Below are 20,093 nucleotides of genomic sequence, written 5' to 3'. Positions count from 1 at the left end.
AAAGCCTCCCTTCAATAAAGTAGGCTTTTCCAGGTGCTCTCCTACCACATCATTTAAGAATGCTTCCAAGAACTCCCTCCACTGCACCCTTCTTATCCCTAAACAAAACAGATGTTACACACTCTGGTCTCCTATCTCTCTGCTTGTCTTAAGAGGGATCTTAAAAGAAATATGAAGGATGGATCTGGCTATTTTCAAATCATTTGGAATTACTTCCAAATAGATGAATTTCAGTTACTGCTGCTTTACCTTGTCTGATTTTCCCATGAATGCAATTTTTTTTTAAAAAAATGTAAAATGAATAGCCATGTGTTTTCCACTGCTTTGCATGATGTACTTATGTTGTATTTTTTGAAACTTGCCTATAGGTCAATTATCTTCAATTGTAAATTCAGGATTTGAGGGGACTCAATATGTAACATGCCTTTGAACCAATGGAGAGATTGGTTCAGAACCAATTGAGAGATGGGCATAGCTCTATGAAGACTAAGCCTCCACCTTTAAAATTGTAAGTGAATTTTCTATTGTTTTAATCCTTTATCAGATACACTTTTCTGCCCAATCATTGGGACAATCAGATAATTATGAGATTCCTCCCCAGCGCATAGCCCACACCACAGAGTAAAATGCACCCTTCTGGCAAGTAAGTAGATCCCAATGAGAGGAGTGAGAGGTAGGGGCTAGGCCAAGCATTCATGTTGTGTTTTTCCAAGTTTAACCCTCAGAAAAGTCATTCCTAAAGAGTAGAATGTGTGAGGTATGGAGAGGGGCTGAAGAAGTGTAGGAACACTGTGGAAGTTCCTCCAGATAAAGGTTCAAATAGGTAGGCATAGGCTCCCAGTAATCTTAGATAGCACAAGAATTGCATATGTTGTTTGATGTAAAATGCAGATTCCTAAGGCCGAGTCTGATTCAAGATCTGGAATAGGACCATGTTGTTTGATGTAAAATGCAGATTCCTAAGGCCGTGTCTGATTCAAGATTTGGAATAGGACCAAGGGTATCCAAATATATAAATGAACTCTCAATGATTCTAATGCAGGTAGTTGGTTAACCGACTTAGAGGGACATTACATTAAAATCTTACAAAATGTTCTCCAAAAAAAAAAAAAGGATTATATAATTAACTGTTTTGGAAATATTAAATAAAAACAAATTAAGCACACTTTTCTTGATTTATAATATGATAAACATTGAACAGAATGGAACGTGATATTTCTCAAGCTTTTTTTTCAGACCACTCATTAATGATTTGAGGGATGCCACTGCACTAACACAGTTTGAAAGGTGCTGAGTTGAGTGCCTGAAATAAGGGAGCTACCTGTTGTCATCTGTACTGGTTAGAATATACCTGAAATTCAGTTTACGACACTACCATGCTTTAAGAGAGTTGTTGAAAACCTTGAGCATGTTGAAAGAATTTAGTCTTTAGGGGTTTGCTAATGATATCACCTGAACAATGGTTAAAGGAGACTGAAGAGACTCTTAGGCTAAAATGGCAGTTCAAATATGCTAAACTCACATTGGTCAAAACCCTAACAACGCCATAGAAAACAGATTGAAAGGACTAGGAAATAAAGCAAGAAAACAACAGTTATAAGTTTTGGAAGCTGGAAAACATACAAACCAGCAGTAAATGAGTTATCAAAACCAAAACAGTGGAATGCAAAACCAAAGTGAGGAGAGCTGGGAATCAACCCATCATGGATTCTTCAGAATCTCTGGAATTCTCAGGACCAGACAGGATAGCTCCAGTTTCCTTTGTAACTGGGCGTGATGGTGTTAAAGAAAATATAAAGGATTGGGTGAAAACTTCTGGCAAAGCAGTGAGATGTTTAGGTTTTCTTCCAAGTTCTATGCCACTGGGTAACTGATCTTCCTTCACTCTAGAGGTTTATTATCTGAAGAGGGTAGAACAGAGAAACCTGGGACAGGGGGTTGGCTGGCACAGGTGTTAGTATAGTTAAGATGGGCTATCTTACTGAAAATAAGGTATATGCTTTAAATATTGAATGCTGAGTTCCCCAGTCCTATTTTAACCCCCAGCCCTAACAAGTCTCCTAGAATTCCCTAAGCAAGAAAATGAAAGAACATACTTTAAAAAATCTGATTATCCCCAAAGAAAAGACCAAAACCAGTGGCTCACTGCAGAATAGCCAACCACGTCACCTACCTGAAAGCTCAATGTCAACAACCCCATTTACAAATGCCTACAGCAATATTCTGGGTGTCATATGCCCTCCAAGAACTTTGCCACTTCCCATTGAGAAGCAGTATTTATTTCTCTCCCATTGAGAATGGGTGGAGCTTTGTGACAGCCTCAATGAATGAAATGTATTGCATGATTTTTGAGGCCAGGTCATCGAAGACAATATGGCTTCTGCTTGGCCCTTTCTTTCTCTGGATGCCTGCCCTTAGAATCTTGTCACCATGCTGTGAGGAAGCCCAAATTTTAGCCCATAGGGAGAGGCCCACTGAAGAATAATTGAGGCTTCAGCCAAAAGCTAGCGTCAACTATAAGACCTGTGAGTGATGGACTCCAGCTCCTAGATTTGGAACCTTTCAGCTGAGGCCTCTGGTGTCAGAAGTGCTGTTCTTGCTCTGCCCTGTCCAAATTCCTGAAACACAAAATCTACGAACATAATAAAGGGTTGTGTTAGACTGCTATACTTTGGGATAATTTCTTGTAAGTCATAAATAACTGGAGTAAGCTTATAAGTCATTAATAACTGGAGTAAACTGGAGTTTCAACAGTTAAACTTACAATAATTATTTTGAAGATCATCTTGCCTTAAAAACTTCAAGATCTTTGAGGGGATAATTTGCCATCTTATGATTTAGAAGAATTGTGTTTGTGTCTATATGAGGGAGATCACATTATAATAGAGGGTAAATGGGTACAGTATTTTGTATGATCTATAACTCTCTTAAAAGCTTTCCTGGAATTTTAAACTATTTTTCTTTTGATTAAAAAAAAGAGGATGAGATATGAACTCATTACAAGAATAATAAGTTTCAGGATTTGGTAAAATGAAGAGAAAGTTTTGAATGGGCTAAACAGGAATTCAAGGACTGCTTATAATACATTCCAGAGCTCAGCAACTCCTTTTTTATATTGCCTGCTGTTTGGGATTATATTCATCATTGCTGCCTTCAGTTACAGGTGGGGACATTATTTTGGAAACCTTCTTTGTATTGTCTTTGTAACCTAGATCTATTGCCCATGACATTTTAGCTATTTAATAACTCTACTGTTCCAGCAAAACCTCCCCAAGGAGCAGTTCAAGCTCCCAGTGTCCACCAACCTAAGCTCTCCGTAGGAGCAATGAAAAAACACAGGTGTGAGAAATCTGAGGATTCCTTCTCCGAGGGCTCTCTCTTCAGTCAGGGGTGTATTTTCCTTAAAAGAGCTTAAGCTCTGTGGAGTAGTTAATCTTAGATATTCAGATATGGAAGATTAACCCCTAAAGATTAAGTGATCATCTAAATGCGTTAATTCCAGGTGATTGTTAATTTATTGCCTTCTATTCTCATGATGAACAACAATCCACTCCGCTAACTTCATATAAATTACTTTCAACAAATGAGAACAGAAGTGTTTTTGTGAGTAAGGAGAATACATATATTTCATCCAAATAACAGAAAGATAGCACCATGCTTATATGTACCTTATAAAAGGTGTGAAGGAGATTCTGAAGTTGCATGACTCTCTCATCTGGTGTGACATTTTTCATTTCAAAGAATATTGGTTTCTGCTTGAGCTTATTGTAAAAAGACAGGGTTCCAATATTTGTAGAAACAAAAATAAATTTATTGGCTTTTGTCCTCCTAACGAGATTTAGGGCTACCAAGTCTAGCAAACCCTATTGATTCAAGAGATACCTACCAAATGTCATTTTTTTGCTAGGCTTTTTTTATTGGTTCTGGAGAGACAAATTAGACATGAAATTTGCCTTCAAAAGGCATATAATCTCATGGGGAGGTAAGCCATGTATAAAACTAATTAAAATGTAAGGTAATAGAAAGTGAGATGGACTGTATGGAAGGTAGGGACACAGTAAGTGAGAGTTAAGAGGGAGAGAAACTTTGCAGCTGGTGGTAGAAAATTCAAGATGGTGGGATAAAGGGGCTGTGGAGTCAGAGGAAGTTGGTTTCATGGTGGAGATGAACCAGGGGAAATACACAGAGGATTTTTCAAGTGAACAACAAAGGTTTGGTTTGGCTGGAACATCCAAATTGGATGTACATCAGTATTGATGGGGTCCTGCTAAAGGGAAGATTCCTAGGCCCTACCAGACTTACAGACCCAGCTCAATGGAGGGTTCTATAGGGGTGGACCTGAGCAGTCATACATTTAACAGGCTGTTCTTGGGACCATAACTACAGCTGGTTTCAGGGATTTCCAGGCCGAAGGACAAGATTTATAATGGTGAGTGATGAGAGATGACATTGGGAAGGTTGGTTGGTGTCAAATCATAAAGGGCCTTGACTTCCAGAGTGTATATGAGGTTTACTCATTAGTCAGTGGGGGTACTGGGAGAGACTCTTGAGGAATCAACTGACAGATCAGAGAGGTACGTCCAGAATGGCGATCAGCTGGTGTGAATAGGATGGATTAGCAAGCCAAAGACCATAGGTAGGGGAAACAATTAGGTGCCACCTATAATTTCCCATGAAAAAGTAATTGAAGCATGAAATTTAAGAGTGGCAACATCAGGGAGAGAAAAGCATGGGAGGGCTTCTAATCTCATTCACCTGACAATGGTTTACTTTCATTCCTGGGACATCTCTGACTTTGATCTTGCCTCTCCTTGAAGATACTCTCAGTAAACCCTTAAACACTTATGACCTAGGCTCTTGTTCTTTATGGCTAAAGTACATTGTGCTTAAATATATAGAATGGCATTTGCTATCATTATTTTACGACAAAAGCATGTTCATTTCACTGAGTCCTCTGAACATAAAGATAATTAAGGATGTCTTAATCTGGATGTGATTGACTCTTTGCCAAAATGAGATGGATCAAGAAATGGTAGAAACCGTTGAATTTTTTTATCTGCCCAGCACCTTGCATATGAGTGAACATACAGTAATAACTTTAAAAATCTTGGTTATTTATTTGAGCTCCGATTCCAGTTTCTGAAGATTTTGATTCTGTCCTGATTTTCTTGGGAAGTCAGGATATGCTTTTAAAAATATTATTTCTTCTCTAATAATCTTTTTCTCTTTCTCTGCTGTCTCTCCTCACACAGCCTGTTCTCATAGGCTTAATGGGCCCTGATTACTCACAGGGATGCATAGAGTAGTCCCTTTAGAGGAATAATAGAGGTTGATGACTTCTTGGAATTACCTGGCCTTTGAACATATCGCACATGTTTGGGAAGTGGCTAAAAATTTGGAACATTACTGTCTTCCACATGAATAATTGCAGCACGTAAAAACAGGTATTCCCAGCAACTCTTTATAAGGAAACATAGCTAAATGAAAAGAAGAAAGGGCAAATGCTGTGTCCTTTTGTGTGGAAATATCAGAAGAAGAAAAAACTTTCTGTCTCAGAAACATAACAGCGTATAAATTCAGATTAATCTTAACGAAAAAAAGAATAAAATGCAAGTGAATCTTGAGGAAAAACTTACAATTAGTTGCTGTAATCTCTCTGGAACTTGTTATAGGCTAAACTGTGTCCCTTCAGAATTCATATGTCAAAGCCCTAAACCTCGGACCTCAGAATGTGACTATATTTGGAGACAGGATCTTTAAAGAGGTGATTCAGTTAAACGAAGCCATTAGGATGGATCCTAATCTGATGTGATTGGTGTCCTTATAAAAAGAAGGAATGTGGACACACATAGAGACACCACAGATGCAAACAAAGAGAAAAGACCATGTGAAGACAAAATGAGAAGGTTCTGTCCCCAAGCCAAGTAGAGGGACTTCAGAAGAAACCACTCCCACTGACACCTTGATTGTGGACTTCCAGCCTCCAGAACAGAGCAATGAGAAAGCAAACTTCTATTGTTTAAGCAACTCAATCTGTAGTACTGTATTTTGTTATGGAAACCCCGGACCAACAAATATGGACCCCCAGTACCAAAGGGAAATCAGAGGGCTTAGGAGGAGCCTGGCACCAGTGACAGACTCACCCTGTATGGCACACGCCTGAGCCAGGGCTATTGGGCATCAATTGATCTTCTACCTCCATCACCAAGGGGTCCCTTACCTCACCAGAAGAAACCATGAGAAGCAGCTGTTTTCAGGGTTCATCTCCATTTTATCAGATGTGTTCCTGGTGATATAATGGAGACTGAAAAAAAAAAAAACACAGAAGGAGAACATATTTTCAGAATCTCTCTTCATTTTAGCAACTGGTTCAAAGTTGAGATCAAAAGAAGATTGTTAAGAAGAAGGACTGCAGGTCATAGGAGAAGGCGACCCCTCTACTGGCTTGCTTTCTGGGGTCCTCCCTCTCTCAAACATGTGCCTCTGCTGCCTGCACTTGACCTGAGATGCAATTCCTTTACTGTGCATTTTGCTCTAATCACTCTGTCCCACTCAATCACTGCCTGTTTCCACCTCCACCATATTTAGGATTTCAGACTGACTTTTTGATTCTTAAGGCCACATTCACCAAAGAGACTCACTTTCCTTTCTCCCTGCATGACACCCCAAAGCTCTGAGCCAACCCTAGCTGCTCCCACACCAGAATCAACTCATTGAACCCCAGGCTCGGCCAGAGCTCCAGGTTGGCCTGAGAGAGTGAAAAGAAACAAGAATGAGCCCAGTCCAGACACCACCCCTTTGGTTGGGCTCACCACAACCCCAGTGCAAAGAGGAGCAAAATGCCTGCTAATTAACCTGCACCAATAATACCATATTCTATCAAATCTAAGTAGCTATCAGTTGAAAGACACAATATGATTTTATATACCAGTAAAAAGAACAAATACTGTCAAGTAAACACTATCACACTATCAACTGTAAGATGCTTTATATTACAGAGTAGTTCAAAGGTTTTTTAAAAAAGTGTGTGTTTTAGAATCAATGATGACAAGAGATGTATAAGCATGAAAAGGACATGACTTAAGAACAGTGAACAAATCCTTTTTTTTTTGCAAACATATGATTTTATGCTGTGATTTTAAAGTTTGTAATAATTTTCTGTACTGAACAAGAAATAAATACAGTTTCCTACACCATCCTCAAAATCCATACAACTGAAACCGCATATAGTTTCCCAGGGCAAGGTAATGAAGGCATGAATTCAGGGTAGGTACTGTCCCAGAGGTTTTTGTGAATATCTGAGCTTGTGATTATTGTGTATGAGAGTGTTTCCAGAGGCTCTTGCTTTTCTTCTGAATGTATTTCTACTGTTTCAGGTTGCCTGATAGCCTTTGTTATCTAAATTCTCATTATCTGAATTATTGCTATCTACACTAAGACACTAAATAGATGTACATAGCTTTTTTTTTCTTTTTTTAGATGGCCTGACATCTCTCAATATCTGAACTCTCATTCCTGTCTATCTGAAATCCATGAACCATCTGATGTGGATAATGTTTCACAACCTGAGACTGAAGATTTCCAGACCTAAATGGACCTTTCCAATGAAAGAATTGCCAGGTTTCTGGTAGACCATGCTTGTTTAAGCCCTGTCAGTCACCTTCTACGCAGACGCCTAGCAATTCTTTCATTGGAAACTCCATCATCTAACTATGTGAGGTTGAGCAAGTTACTTTCTTTTTCCTACCTTTGTTTCCCTGTCTGTCCTATGCAACTTACAACTGCCTCATAGCGTTGCTGTGAAAAATAGATGTGATTGACCTTATGTAGATGAGCAGGAGTACTCAGTGACTGAAGCCTCATTCCTGCTGCCAGCTTGTCTGCCGCTCTACCCCTCTGGACACCCACTTCCTTGACCTCTGGCTACTGGTTGGTTTTGGCCAATGGGAGGCACCAGTAAGGGGTTGGGAGCAGGAAAGAAAAAGGAGTTTGGAAACTTATGCCTGAAATCGTCCTGCTTTCTACTTCATTTTGTCCTAGAGAAAGCCTGTTCTTTTTTTTTTTTTTTTTTTTTTTTTGAGATGTGATCTCAGTTCACTACAACCTCCGCCTCCCAGGTTCAAGCAATTCTGCTGCCTTGGCGTTCCCAGTATTTCCCCTGGAATTACAGGCATGTGCCACCACGGCCGGCTAATTTTTGTATTTTTAGTAGAGACGGGGTTTCTCCATTTTGGTCAGGCTGGTCTCGAACTCCGGACCTCAGATGATCCGCCCGCCTTGGCCTCCCAAAGTACCGGGATTACAGGCATGAGCCACTGCTCCTGTCTGAGAGCTCCCATTCTTTACTGGTTCCCTTAACTCTCTTCACACTCATGAACACAGTCCCTATTAACATCTCTTGTGTTATTCCTTTGAGGACACCATCTGTTTTCTCCCAGGGCCATGACTGTACCCTCTCCCAGCGTGCAGGTGGTGACGTTTGCCCCCCGATGGAGTTTGCTGCCTTAAGAAATTTTATCTTAGCGCAGCAGCAGAATGACTTATCCAGAAAACTCCACTATTTGAAACCTGGCTCTGTGCAGGCTTAAACATTTTGTTTATGTGGTGAAAATAAGGAGAACGTCATTCTTGAAAAGGGATTTCTTTTTTAACTTTTGGCCAAACACCCCCTTTCATTCCCTCCTCCTCTTAAAAAAAGAAAAAAAAAAGAGGATGCTCTGGCTTGTATTTATGAGGGAGTAAGGCATGCAGTTCTCCTTTCAAAGCTGTTCACATGGAAAGGAAACTGGCCTTGACATTTACACAGTCCAGGAGGATTCCAAATAGAATTTGGACAGATTGGGAAGTTACCATCTTGGAGTGTAGGGAAAGCAAGCCTGGTGGGAAGATGTGGTGACATATATGAGGCAATCCATAGATGTTAGGAATGTGCTGCTCTGTATGTGCCTCACTTCTTCAAGATCCAATGGAACTGCCACAAATATGCGTATGTTCTTTATGATATCACATGAGAAGACCATCCAATTAAAGCACTCCACACTAAAGGCAAGGAGTATAAGTGCTGCATGTATTTATGATTGCTTAATGTCAACAAAAGGGTCTTTTAAGCACAGCACATTCCTTACCCTGCACTCGCAGATCTTGCTAAACACATCCAAATGCACAAACTATAAAAGAGGGAAGAGGCAGTACCGGCACCAAGCTCTTTGGTTTCTGCATCTGGCCAGCGTCCACTGGGAGAAATGTAAGTCAGAGTTTACCACATGGATTACAAATGTGCTGAATTGCAGGAATGATTATTAAATGAAAATATCCATAGCACCTGCAGCTTGTCCCGGAAAATTCCCCCAGGGTGTTGTGGGTGCTTTTCTAAAAAGAATTTTTTTAAGGAAAAAAAGGAAGACAGAGTGAGATGCAAATGGCAACTCCAGCTGTTTATAGTAGCAACTCCATTAATGTTCCTGAAGGGTTTGCAGAGTCAATTCAGTCAATCTGAGCTGCTTCCATTCTCAGCATGAGTGTGAGGAGTGGGGGCTAGGGGAATATCATTAGCCTCTTTCCTTTGAGGTTTGGATGATCAAGACAATGAAAATAATAGTAATGTAAATGGAAATTGCTTTAAAAAACAAAGCACATCAGTGCAGGGGGAAACATGAGGCTAGCTCCATTTCTCTGACCCAGCAGTAGTGTTTATTCTGTTATAAGGTCAGGGCTTCTTCTAGAAACAGAAACTGAGAGGCTATGTGGATTTTGTTTATTTAATACATGATTGTGTGTGTATGTGTGTGTGTGTATATATATATATATAGAGAGAGAGAACACTCTGAACATATGGAATAATATCTGGCTGTGTTTCAGTTAGTTTCTGTCTGTGTGTGTGTGTGTGCATGCTTGCACGAGCATGCTCACACATCCATGTATGTTTGTGTGCATGTGAAAAGAAAAATAATAAAGTTAGGGGAAGTTCAGTGAAGTGGTAAATTTTTGAAATTTGAAATGAAAATACCTAGAGTCGAATTATAACCCTATCAGTGTAAGTACTTGGGCAAGTCAATTAACCTTTCTGCACCTGAGTTCCATAATGCAGCAGGCCCCACCCTTTTTGACTCCAGGGACTGGTTTCATGGAAGAACATTTTTCCATGGACTGGGGGCAGTTGCAGGGTGAGGGGGATAGTTTGGGGGATGAAGCTGATCCACCTCAGATTATCAGGCATTAGATTCCCATAAGGAGCACGCAACTTGGATCCCTCGCATGCACAGTTCACAACAGGCTTCCCGCTCCTATAAGAATCTAATGCCTCTGCTGATCTGACAGGAGGCAGAGCACCGGCAGTCGTGCTCACTTGCCCACTGCTCACCTCCTGCTATGCAGCCCAGTTCCTAACAGGCCATGGACCTGTACTGGTCTGTGGCTTTGCTAAAAAACATGATTCAATGACACTGTTAAAGCCAAGTAAGACTAGCACCATTGTGATCATCACAGGGACCACTGCAGTGGGGTCTTGGGTTCAATTCCAAATGCAGCATGGGCAAGTGGAAGTTTATAGCCAAGGAGCAGGGTGGAGGTCAGAGGATAGAACATCCCCAAGAGGAAACATCAGGGGTAAGGGGGCCTGTGGCTAAATTGACTTACGAGAATTCTTGCTGAAGACAGGTCAGGGTGATCAGACATCACCTGCGGAAGGTGGATGGAGGATGAAGAAACTGAACACATATCCAGGGTGATGAGATATTGAAGGTGAGGGTTCTTGCTAAACTGATTTAGCAGGGTTCTTTGCTAAAAGTGGATTTTATAAGGAAACAAATAGTAAAGTGTGGCCAAAAAGAATTTTTGTTACCTTGTAGCTTTTTAAAAAACTATTAATGAACTGTCATAACACAAATATGATAGACAGGTAGATATATTTTTTGAGACAGGGTCTTACTCTGTTGCCCAGGCTGAAGTGCAGTGGCATGATCATGGCTCACTGCAGCCTTGAACTCTTGGGCTCAAGTGATCCTCCCATCTCAGCCTCCAAAGTAGCTGGGACTACAGGCATGCACCACCAATGCCCAGCTAATATTTGTATTTTTTGTAGAGACAGTGTTTCACCATGTTGCCCACATTGCTCTTGAACTCCTGGGTGCAAGTGACCTGCCCACCTTGGCCTCCCAAAGTGCTGGGATTATAGGTATGCACCACATTGCCCACCCTATGACAGATAGTTTTAAAGGGCTTTAAGAAGAATATATTTGGACCCTAGTTCCCACCTCTGACCCCCATTCCACCCCCAGCAAACAAGCATAGACTTCTAAAGGAGAGTTCTACTATGTCTCCGAGGCCCTGGAGTTTGTGGTATCAGTGTGGATAACTGGTAAAAAGAGGACTGAAATGAAACTAAGACAAGCTGAATTGATTTACATTATGGAAGGGCAAATAGTTGGGGGAAAGCAGAGACCCAGAAATGTGAAAAGATGGCAGAAAGCTAGAGGAAGGTGAGATCCACTGAGAGTTAAATTTTAGGAGCACTTTTGGCAGTAAGGAAACAGTGAGAAAACAGGTTTTCTCTGTTTTCACCATGCTGTGATTGGCAAAACTTTGGAAAGATAATGATTTAAAGCAAATTTTGAAGAATTGTTTCCTATATGTTGCATTTAATATCTCTTTGCCATTTTCTCAGACTTCAATAAATAATCAAAATAGTTTGCAATCTCTTCTGAATTGATTGTATGTTGAACTGGAACACTGGGGAGCTCAGTTTTGCATGTGTTACAGAAAGATAATTTTTAAAATGACCATTGTAAGAATTTTTTTTTTTTTTTTTGAGACAGAGTCTCGCTCTGTTGCCCAGGCTGGAGTGCAGTGGTGTGATCTCAACTCACTGCAAACTCCACCTCCTGGGTTCACGCCATTCTCCTGCCTCAGCCCCCTGAGTAGCTGGGACTACAGGCGCCCGCCACCACGCCCGGCTAAGTTTTTGTATTTTTAGTAGAGACGGAGTTTCACCGTGTTAGCCAGGATGGTCTCGATCTCCTGACCTCGTGATCCACCCACCTCGGCCTCCCAAAGTGCTGGGGTTACAGGCTTGATCCACCGTGCCCGGCTGCGTTATAAGAATTTTAACATACATTTTGATGTTGAGTAGATAATGAGTTATGTTTTCAGTTATGCTCAGCCTTATGTGGTGAAATGAGAAAAAAAAAAAAAAAAGAAATGCACAAGACATAGAACTCTATCTGTATCTCCAGGGCAAAATGCTGAATGGCGGAAGGCTGAAGAAAAGCTAAAAGCTCAGTCCTGTTGAGAAGTTCGTCACAGAGCAGACTCCACTGAAGTAATCAGATGGCTTTCCTGCCACTCTGAGTCTTTAACTGTCCAAAGGGAGTCCTGAACCCAAGGCTGTTTCGGCTGCATGCGATTGTTAAGATCATTCACTCATACCCCTTCGTTTAGGATAGAGAACAATCAGGCAAAGAAGGGGAAGGACTAACCCAAAGTCAGATAATTAGCTAAGGGCGTCAGAATCCACAGTTCAGGGTTGTTAGTACCACATCAAGCTCCCTTACAAATTATCCTCACAAATCCTAAGCCCACAGGCTCGGGGCTCAGGGCTCATCTAAAAGAGATGGACCAGAGAGGTGGAGATGGAGAAAAAAGTCTCCTACCACACACTGGAACCACTTTTACAGAAGTGCCTGTTGTCTCCCCTGCACCCCCAGCCCCAGTAATGCCAGGCAGCAAGCTGCTTCAAAAAGCAAGCAGGCTGCTGCCCCTGCAGTGTTCAGGCCTCCTCCTGGCAGGGTTCCCTCCACCTGAATCCATCTCAGGGAAATGGTCATCATTGACTATGCTGCGCAGAGCCTGCAAAGTTATGTTAATAATCTCGCTGGGCCTTAAACTGAATAACCAAGATTTCACACATGTACCATTCACTTCCCACTTATTATGCACACTCAATTTACACAGGAAGTATGCTTAAGGCTCTTTCAATGACTGTATGTGACTACACGTAGGGTTTTTCTTTTATAACAGATTGGCAAATGCCTGAGGTGGTATGAGTGTGGTGTTGCTGGAAAACCTTAGTTGAAATTCCTAGACTATATGAAATCTTTTTAAAATCTCCTTATTCTGAAAACGTGTTTTTTAAAAAAAATTTAAACCACTCATGGGATTTAAAGTAAAAAGTACAGATATACTGTATTTCATGACTGTGATCAAACTGGAAATATTATGCAAACATAGAGCCCTTATATTTTCATTCTTCTACTTTAGGTTGCAATTGTCTATCTCTGCATTATGTGCAAACCAAAATGAGAACTGTGGGAATAAAACACATGTTGTGTTCACGTTCTGAATGTTCAAGTATTAGCGGAATTGAGAGATCCGTAGAGTCACAAGAAATCATGAAAAATTATTTTGTGTTGCTGACCCTCCTTCTGCACCCCTCCCTATGATACATGCCTCTTTACTTATTGCAGGTCCCTGGGAAGTTCCTCCAGCTTTTAAACGGGGCAGGAGACTACTTCTACCTTTGATGACTCAGTGTAGCATCCAATAATAGTCACAGAAAAATACGTAAGTATTTTCCTTATGTCTAACCTAATTTCTAAATATAGACTTATACTTCTGGCTATGATGCAGTAGTTTGTGGCAGACTTAAAACTCCTGCCAGAAACAACCAGAAGAGAAGGCTGATTTTTTTAAGTGTCTAAAGGCATGATGGCACTACTAACACAAGGACTTGAGGGGCCAGATACTGGAAGAAAGAAAGCTCAGTGAGGTGAACATGCTGTTTTTCTAGTCAGGACATTTGACAATTTTTAGTATGGGATAAGTGTCAGCCTCAAAAAAAATATCAGAGAAAACTATCTCTTAGGGCTGGGCGCGGTGGCTCAGGCCTGTAATCCCAGAACTTTGGGAGGCCGAGGTGGGGGGATCACTTGAGGTCAAGGGACTAGCCTGGCCAACATGGTGAAACCCTGTCTCTGCTAAAAATACAAAAAATTAGCGGGGTGTGGTGGCATGTGCCTGTAATCCCAACTACTCGGGAGACTGAGGCAGGAGAATCCTTTGAACCCAGGAGGCAGAGGTTGCAGTGAGCCAAAATCGCACCACTGACAGAGAAAGACTCAGTTTCAAAAACAACAAAACAAAACAAAAACTTACCTCTTAATTTAATGATTTTATTCAAGAGTAAGCAAAGGGGATTATAACCTGGGATGCACAGCTATGGCAAGTCTCAGGTACACCTGAAGAGGAGAAGGTAAGAGGAAGCTTTTATTTGGCAAAAAGGGAGAGGTTTACATAAGCTAGTTAGAAAGACTTTTATTGGTTCTGTAGGCTCAAAGCTGGAATTGGCATCAGTTCATTGGTGGAGATGCCGTTACTAGGCAAGTGTTCTTCTGAGAACATTTTATCTGAATTGCTGCAGTCCTAAAGAATTTCTAGTGTTAAATCTGGTCGTAGAAATATGTGCATGCATGCAAAATGTAGGTCATAAAAAGCATGAGATGCTTAAAGGACATGAAAGAATTTCTTTTGAGATTATTTTAAAAAGTCATTGGGACAATCTTGTCTCAGACATACAAGCATTAGCCTTCTGTCTTCATGCTTTCCCAGCTTCAGTTTGTTTGGGCCTGCCAAGAGTGTTTTCATGCTAGTATCTGCAACCTTCGCATTAGCCCATCAGACGAGCACTTCTAATGGGCAGAGAAGTGGTACAGCTTTAGGCAATGTTAAGGTCTAGGGAACAAAATGTTGGAATTCTGGATTTCCAAGACAGCTAAAATGTGAGGGCTAAAATCCTGGAGAGAAGAAAGGTACAGAAAAGGGAGCCTGATATTTGGCACCATTTTTATTCTCTGGGCGTTTGATAATTAAGCAATATAGGGCAAGGGGCTGCAAAGCTAAACAGTAACAACTGAAAAGCAGAGCAGAGTCTTTGGCAGTCACATGGTGCCAAGAAATTTTTTAAAAATTGGGTTTAAAACTTGAAAAAGAGGAGGAGTCATTGCAGACACTTCAGGCTCTGAGCTGGGACCAGTGGAAGGTTATATTCTACAAGCAGAGGTAGACCAAGTTTTCCAGTGATGTAAATCGTCTCAAGTCAGTTCCATCTATGATTAGATTGAGACCATCTGTCTCCTCCTGCCTTCAGAAGAGAGGCCGAATCCCCCCCAAAAGAATACTGCATTATTCAAAGCATTAAAAATTTTCATACACAATCTCTGACATTCAATAAAAAATGATTAGGCATTCTAAGAAACAAGATCAATAAATAAGATAAAGAGATACGTAACCCAGATATTCAAATTATTAGATATAAGTTTAAAAATACTTTTAATTAATGTTTAATAAAATAGATGGCAATATGAACAATTTCATTATAGAATTAGAATCTATATAAAATAATCAAATGGAAAATTTTAGGAATAAAGTTTTAATATCTGATATTAAGAAATAGGTGAACAGCAGATTAGACAGAGCTAAAGAAGAGCTCAGTAAACTAGAAGATAGGTTAGTAGAAAATATTCACAGGGAAGCATGAAGACAAAAAAGCATAAGAATTAGAGAAAATAATGTCAGAGACACATAAAATTTGGTGAAAAATCTAACACAGAGTTTCTGAACCTCTGCACTATTGGCATTTTGAGCCAAATAATTGTTTGTTTTATGGATATTTTGTCCTAGGGACAAAATTTTCCAAATTGAGAGTCATTAGTCTAAACGTAGCATAATTAGAGAATGGGGCAGAGGCAATACTTGAAGAAAAATGGCTGAGAATTTATTCAAGAAGCACTGCAAATCCAAAACCTAGGCATATCAGAGTAAAACTGTCAAAAAATAAAGAGAAAATCATAAATATAACCAAAGGGGAAAAAATATATGTTACTTTTGAAAGAGCAACTTTAAGACTAACAGTTCACTTCTCAACAGAAATGAAGGGAACTATGTGACAATGGAATGATATCTCTAAAGTGCTGAAACAAAATAAAAGCTGTCAGAATTCTATAGCCAGTAAAAAAATAATACTCAAAAACAAATAACAAATAAAGGCATTCCTGACAAAAGCTGAGAGAACTCATTCCCTACTCATTTCCCTGCAGGAAATACTTAAGGGAACCTTTCTGTCAGAAACACAGAAAATGCAAGGAGAAATGAAGAACAATAGAAGAGTTAAATATATGGGTAAATCTAAATTAATATTGATACTAGAAAACAATAATATTTAATGAGATTTACAGTGTATTTAGAAATAAAATACATGTTAACAATAACAGGAAGGATACAGAGGGTTGTGCAATAGAAAAACTAGTATAACAGTCCTTAGACTGCTATCAGTAGAAAGGCCTGCTTGCAAGGTTGGCTCTGCATCTGGAAACTTGGATTTGAGGAGGGTTCCCACCATTTCCTGAGCCAATAGGAGTGGCTCACTGTGTGTAAAGAGTTTGTGTGAACCATATGGTTTATGCTGAACACCTGGTTTCCTTCTGGAAGTCTGAAATTTTGGTACATGCTAGACAGAAGTTGTCTATATGACCAATATTTAATAAGTATCCTGGGTGGTAGGTCTCTAATAATCTTTCCTGGTAGACAAGCATTTGACAAGTGTTGTCACAACTTGTTGCTACAGGAATTAAGCACTTCTTGTATAATTCCACTGCGAAAGATCTCTTGGAAGTTTGTGTCTGGTTCCCTCTGAACTCTGCTATATGTACATTTTTCCTTTGCTTATTTTGTTTTGTATCATTTTGCTGTAATCAATCATAGCTATTAGCATAACTATATTCTGAGTTCTGTGAATCCTCCTAGTGAATAATAAAAACTTGGGATAGTCTTGGAGGGCCTCAGATACAGGGCCTTTTAAATCTCAATGTTCAAAAGTTCAAGGTTTCCAAGGCTCTTTCCACATCAGTGAAGGGGTAGAGGCACAAATTTGTATTAGTTTCTAATAAATAAAAAATACACGCTGTAGTCTTCAAGATAACCACCAAAACAAAACTAAATGAATGTTTATTTAATGAACTACTAGAAGCAGTAATAGGTAATAGGGAATACTTGATTAAGCCAAAGAAAGGCCAACAAAGGAGAAAAAGGGAACAAAATTAATGTGACAGATGAAAAAATAGATATTAATATAAACCTAAATATTTTAGTAGTTCAATTAAATGTAAATGGCCTATATATCCTAATTAAAAGACTAAAGTAGCCTAGAGGCTCACACCTGTAATCCCAGCACTTTGGGAGGCTGAGGCAAGAGGATCAGTTGAGCCAAGGAGTTCAAGACCAGCCTGGGCAGCATAGCAAGACCCCATCTCTACAAAAGTGAAATAACAAATTAGGTGGGCATAATGGTATGCATATGTAGTTCCAACTACTTGAGAGACTGAGGTGGAAGGATCACTTGAGCCGCAGAGGTCAAGGCTACAGTGAGCTATGATTATGCTGCTGCACTCCAGCCTAGGTGACAGAGTAAGACTTTTCCTTGAGAAAACAAAACAAAAAAAGATTAAGCTAGATTTTGGAAAAAGTCCAACCATATACTGCTCAAAGGAGATGCACTTTAAACATAAGAAGACAAAATTGTTGAAAGTAAAAGTATGGAAAAGCTGCATTAGGCAAACCAGTAGTATACTAGAGCCAGCTATTAAGGGCTTGCAATGTTGTGAAACATTCAGAAATTCTGAGTGTTAAAACTTTGTTGTTTTAACTTTTACACCTCTGATGCAAACCTTAATCAAAAGAAAGATGATGTGGCTACACTATTACTAATCTTCTCTAAGGCAAGAAGCATTACACAGATAAATCCATTTCTTACTGATAAAATGATTAATCTGCCAGGCGCGGTGGCTCAAGCCTGTAATCCCAGCACTTTGGGAGGCGGAGACGGGCGGATCACGAGGTCAGGAGATCGAGACCATCCTGGCAAACACGGTGAAACCCTGTCTCTACTAAAAAAATACAAAAAACTAGCCGGGCGAGGTGGCGGGCGCCTGTAGTCCCAGCTACTCCGGAGGCTGAGGCAGGAGAATGGCATAAACCTGGGAGGCGGAGCTTGCAGTGAGCCGACATCGCGCCACTGCACTCCAGCCTGGGCGACAGAGCGAGACTCTGTCTCAAAAATAAAAAATAAAAAAAAAAAATAATAAAATGATTAATCCACTATTATGGCACAACAATAAATTTGATGGAATTTAAAGAATGTATGCTGAACGTGCAGGTTTGTTACATAGATATACATGTGCCATGGTGGTTTGCTGCACCTATCAACCCATTGTCTAGGTTTTAAGCCCCACATGCGTTAGGTATTTGTCCTAATGCTCTCCGTCCCCTTTCCCCCCACCTCCTGACAGGCCTCAGTGTGATGTTCCCCTCCCTGTGTCCATGTGTTCTCATTGTTCAACTCTCACTTATGAGTGAGAACAAGGACATATATGTAAATTCACAATCATGATGGAAGACATCAATATGTCTTTCTCAATAAATTATAAATATATTGGAAGAACTTCCTGCCTATATGACACAAAGTGGGAGTGTTAGAACTTTTTATTTGTATTCGGACTTTAAGTCTGAAACAAAGATAGCGCAAATAGGGGCCATCATCCCACCTGCTTTTAACTGTTTAGCAAAGGCAATCCTGTGTATTCGATATGGGTAATTGTTACTCATGCATGTATTCATAGTCAAACATTTATTCAAATCCAGCCTGTGCTATTCTCTGTTTCACCTGTTAATTATACCAAGATAATGTCTTTGCTGTGAAGAATTTAGTCTAATTTGAGATGTAGACATAAACAAGTAATAGCAGAGCAAAGCATCAAATACTCCATTATCAATTAAGATCTTTCCCATTGCAAATAATAAAAGCCTTGACTCAGATTGTTTTTAAGTGTTATTCATCTGCAACTTTTGAATTTCTATAATCATAGAAAGTTAGACATAGACAGGACTTTTCTAATCAACTAACCAGATTGCTTTAATTTTAACATTAAATATAACACAACATAGGGACTTATTTACATTCATAGAGCAAATTAATTGTAATGCCTGAGAGGAGAACGCCTTATTCTTTATTCAGTGGTGCTCTTGTTACTCCATATTGCACACCTTGGTTCCCTTTTGAGCCTATTCTATTTTGAAGCAAAGCTTGTAGTTCCTTCTCTAAAGCAAAATAATTAGGGTAAAAAGATTATACAGATGATTATGCAAAGTTTTATATGTACTTTTAAATTTTTCTTCATTCTAAAATCTTTATCCATTTATAATCAGGTTCAATTGAGAATTTTCAAGATAAATAAGAATATAATAATTCATTTATTTATTCAACCATCACATATTTATTAGTATTTATGTGCCAGATACTTTGCTAAGCCTTGGGAATTTAAGAGTGACTTTATTGAGTGCGTTATCTGGAAGGGGAAATGAATAAACACATCTCTACCATAATAGTAATAAATGCTGCCATAGAGGTATGTACTAAGTAAAGTGTATATAAGAGGAGATAAAATTTATTGAATAATCTTTTATGGTCATAAGTCTTATAAAATATGGTAAATATATCACAAGCTTTATGGAAATAAGTGTACATGAGCCTGGGTGCATGTATGTGTATGAGAATGTGGGTTATTAAAAATGGCTGAAGGTAACTTTGGCAGTGACATAAAAACTAGACTCAATGCTGTTAAAGTAAAAGTAATTACTGGATCACTGGGAAATAGGAGAAAGACAAAGGTAGTCTCTAGTCTATTAATAGAGAAGACCAGAATAAAAGTACCAGTACAGCTTAGGAAGAAGCCTATTTATATTAATTGATGGTGGAGACCTACTGACACCATCTTTGGACAAGCAGGAGAATGGATTGTGGGACCCTGAATGCACTTCTTGCCCTTAATACCTTTCATGAAGAAAAAGGGGGTAGTTCTCTCAGCATATTATATCATTTGATCCTGTTATTCTAACCAATATTGGTTGCAACTAAAGGTTAGTCCTCTGGCCAGGAACAACTTAATATACTGTTCTGTGTAATAGGCACTAGCCACATGTGGCTATTGAGTACTGGAAATGTGGCTATTGAGCACTGGAAATGTGGCTAATCTGAATTAATATATGGT

At 39.6% G+C, this 20,093-nt stretch overlaps 1 protein-coding gene across 1 annotated transcript in view; it reads left to right on the top strand.

The window, feature by feature from the left end:
* Nucleotides 1-397: 397 nt before the first annotated feature.
* OSR1 (odd-skipped related transcription factor 1) overlaps nt 398-20,093 on the top strand; it is a 114,641-nt gene continuing 94,945 nt past the window's right edge. Inside the window, exons 1-2 of the mRNA XM_026454693.1 lie at nt 398-508; nt 13,461-13,557. The gene's annotated coding sequence lies outside the window, so the exon portion shown is untranslated. The remainder of the gene's footprint in view (nt 509-13,460; nt 13,558-20,093) is intronic.

Source organism: Piliocolobus tephrosceles, chromosome 15, assembly GCF_002776525.5.
Source record: "Piliocolobus tephrosceles isolate RC106 chromosome 15, ASM277652v3, whole genome shotgun sequence".
Classification (NCBI taxonomy): domain Eukaryota; kingdom Metazoa; phylum Chordata; class Mammalia; order Primates; family Cercopithecidae; genus Piliocolobus; species Piliocolobus tephrosceles.
The sequence above is the reverse complement of the archived record's forward strand: the minus strand, read 5'-3'. Positions and strand labels throughout refer to the sequence as shown.